The sequence below is a fragment of the Anabrus simplex genome, chromosome 9 (assembly GCF_040414725.1).
Source record: "Anabrus simplex isolate iqAnaSimp1 chromosome 9, ASM4041472v1, whole genome shotgun sequence".
Taxonomy (NCBI): domain Eukaryota; kingdom Metazoa; phylum Arthropoda; class Insecta; order Orthoptera; family Tettigoniidae; genus Anabrus; species Anabrus simplex.
In genome coordinates this window covers 31,396,312-31,400,128 of record NC_090273.1, presented here as the reverse complement: position 1 = coordinate 31,400,128, position 3,817 = coordinate 31,396,312, and the positions used below count along the sequence as shown (strand labels likewise).

Sequence of the window (3,817 nt, the reverse complement as noted above, 5' to 3'; positions counted from 1 at the left end):
TGGACCTCGTAGGATGTTGGTAGGTTGGTTGTTTACTTGATTGGATTGCTCCCGAGCGGTTGGAACGCGTTGGTCAGGAAGCACCACGTAGAAGAGGAGAAACAGGTTAAGAAGATGCTGCCGCCCTTGAAGAATATGTAATAGTCTTGAGAAGTCTGAAATTATGTACAATATGTACAGAGATGACGTTTCATAGAATATTCCACCATATTACGGGCTCTGCCAATCAGAGGCCTGGAAATCCCGTATTCTTCCTCTACGACTCAGCCAGACTGGCTATGTCCTGTTGTACACTGAATCATCTCCTCGTGATTCTTACTGTAAGCCTTGTTACTGACTTCTTTCTCAAGTCTCTGAAACTCAGCTTTTCAACCATATTACAGTTCTATATGAAATAAATACTAGCAGTTTCCCGCTGGCTGCGCCCGCAATGTACAAAGTATGGTGTTGTTCGTTGCTATCCTCACGGATGTATTTGCAAAGTTTCGAGTTAATGAAATAAAGCACAAGATCTGCTGTGGTAATAGAATGTAATATTATGTCAACAAAACACTTGAAAATACATCGCACAAAGACATTTAATTAAACATTCCTTGGAACAACACAACGCGCCGAACTGTAAAAAAGTGATTCGAAGATCTTTGTCATGGAGACAAATGCACTCATAACTTTTCTCAGAATCTACCAATTTAAGTAGTTATTACCTAAAAAGAAAGCGCTTGATCCACCGAGTATTTTTAGACCAAAGCAAACTGCGTACCTCAATTAGAACGAAATATATAATTGCTTCAATGAGAACAATGTTGAAGAAATGAGACGTCAAATTGAATGTGCACTCATAACTTTCCTCAGAATCAATCAATTTGAATAGTTAAGAGCTGAAATGAAAGATCTTCATCCACTGAGTGTTCTTAGGCCAAAACGAACTCCGTAGCTCAATTATGACCAAAGACATGATTGCTTCAAAGAGAAAAAAATTGAAAAATCAAATAATTTGAGGAAGGCGGAAGTTACGTGATTTATAGTACCTGATGACAAATCTGTGCGTGAATACCTTTCAGTTTCAAAAAGAATGAATGAAATCGACCGGATAGAATGGCCGGACTGAGTGACTTTAGTTTGCATATTTTTTTAAATATATAGATAATTCCCTTACTTCTAAGCCGTATTTTACATATAATGATTTCCAGCTCCTTACGCTAGTTAAATCTAATATATCATGTCATAACAGTCCCTCCTAATTCCATACGTGTCGATCCTCGGAGGAAGCTGCCATCCTGAGTTCGTATCCTGGGGAGTACAGGACAGTGACAGACAATCATATCTGACTAATAACAAAATGTATTGATGCAAACCTTGGTACACAGATGTAATAATTGCTGAGTACAGTTTTATTTATTTATCCTCCTTTATCCACAATAATGGTTTCAGTTAAGCATTGACAAGCACGAATCTCGAGGTCCTTATTGATGTTGCATGTTAACCGCGAAATTGTGGTTTTTAGGGCCTCAGCGGTCTCATGTAAATGTTGATCAGTTGTCCATTCATCATCATCATACACGTAAACACTTAGTGGTTCGTAGTCCGTGCTATCTTATGTCATCGCAGCTTTGTTTACAGCTGAAGCACACACGGCCCTCCATTGCATAAGCTGTTTACAAAGCGCTTCACAGCAGTCTCCGGTAGCACTTCATTTGCCAGATGGCCCCTTGGAAAGAAGTGGTATAAACAGTGAGTGTCCTTCCCCCTCACCTGAAACAATTACAGTTGGGCTGTGCTCTTTGAGTCAGGTAGCTGCCAGCTTGGATGCGGGAAAGAGTGGATGGGTGGGATTTCCGTGGTTTCCCATTTTCACACTCGACAAACGCTGGGGCTGTACTTTAATCAAACCTCCCCACTCCTAGCCCTTTCCTGTCCAGTTGTCTTCACAAGCCCATCGTGTGTCTGTGTCGTAAAGCAAATAAATTAAATATTGCGGGGAACCTGGTCAGCATGATGCAGGGGATAATGATTACCTGTCATTGTAGAAGTACTCTTCACAGCAAAAAATACAACAAAGTACCATATAGTAGGCCAGGTTTTTCCTTATGAAGTTTCCGTCCTCGAGGGAATATCCAGTTCTCGATTCATTTTGTTAGGACTGGTGGATATACGTGAAGTAAGAAATGGGGAAAGTGAAGTGTTCAGAACTTCGTACGAAGGACAAAAAGGAACTCCTCAAACAGCTCGATGAGTTGAAGACAGAACTGTTCAACCTTAGGGTTGCAAAGGTGACAGGTGGAGCAGCTTCCAAGCTTTCAAAGATCCGAGTGGTGCGCAAAGCGATTGCACGAGTGTACATTGTTATGCACCAGAAACAGAAGGAGAACTTGAGGAACTTTTTCAAGGGTAAGAAGTACAAGCCTCTTGACTTGAGGCCGAAGAAGACTCGTGCTATCCGTAGAGCACTTACGAAGCATGAATGCCGCATTAAAACAAAAACAAAAAACAAACAAATTTTTCGGTAATAGCTTTTTCTTCGAGCAGCCACAATTCTTCCATTTGAACCAACATGAACTGCCCGTTACTCATAACATACGATTTATTTTGAATGTAGCCATTCGCCAACGAGTGGACTGTACTCTTGGATAATAGGATATCTCTGGAAATGACCAATATAAACGAGATTCTAGCCTCCGGTACGAACTATGTTGTCCTCATACTGTACTAACGCCGCCGCGAATGCTTTTTTGTTTGGTGTTTGGCAACTTGGGTCTTATCCTCGCCAGTGACTTCACGCTTCTTCCAAACTTGGTACACAAATTACGTGGGAACTTTCAAAACCCGTCTAATCTCCACGTCTCCATGTTTTGCGTGTTGCTCAACAGTCACAGCCTCCTCCTTCACCTTTCGCGTTAGTTCGTAGTCTTATTTTGATGCTCTGGAAAGATAAAGACACTTTCGTTAATTCACACATAATTACAGGCACTCGCAGAGAATGTTGGCAGCGCAGCTGTGAGCTTGCATTCGGGCTCATTTTCACACCAGGATAATGATGGGGGTAGTATCTTAATTAAGGATAGGACCGCTACCTTCCCAATTCTAGCCTTTTCCTCTTTATTCCGTCGCCGAATGACCTTCGTCGTGAGAATGCGACGTTATTATGACCAAAAAGTTAAATTAAATACAGGCATACAATTATCTGTCTTCATACACTTGACGCAATATTTATTAAAGACGAAAGAGATGAACATTTCGATGGAAGTCAAATCCGAATACAGTGGTGGTTAAATTATTATACTCATTGTCTTTAAAATGTTATCCGTGAATACTTTCTAAGCCCATGTAAATGATGCATATTTGTTGCGTCCTATTCTGCTTCTTTGAGAATGTGATTTTACAGTAGCAGCTATTTTCTTCAGTTGAGAACAGTCCTGGATTCAGACCTTTACAGTCGAAACAGAGAGAGGGACATAGAGTAAACGCAAATTACAAATTTTAGAACTCAACTATTTATGCAGATGATTTTTTATTATCAGCAACTGAAGTGTATTTCGACGCGTTTTAACTTTTTGTGAAGTCGTACTCAAGGAAAGTATTGGCAGATATCATAAACGCGCTAAATAGTGTGTAGTTGGCAAGATTTATGTATAGGTAAATAATTTTGTCGGCATCAGTACGTTATTCTCCGTGTGATATAGACATGTATATGTCATTTGAAAAATATTGAGGAAGAATTGCTGAGTAGTTCTACCCATTCATCTTAATTGGAGCGGTGTTTGTGATAATATAACAACAACGGTGTAACATTATAATACGCTCAATGTGTATGTCAGTT

The 3,817-nt window shown here is 40.1% G+C and overlaps 1 pseudogene; it reads left to right on the top strand.

Moving 5' to 3' along the window:
• The first annotated feature begins 2,095 nt into the window (after positions 1 to 2,095).
• On the top strand, positions 2,096 to 2,507 carry LOC137502150 (large ribosomal subunit protein uL29 pseudogene; annotated as a pseudogene).
• The last annotated feature ends 1,310 nt before the right edge of the window (positions 2,508 to 3,817 follow it).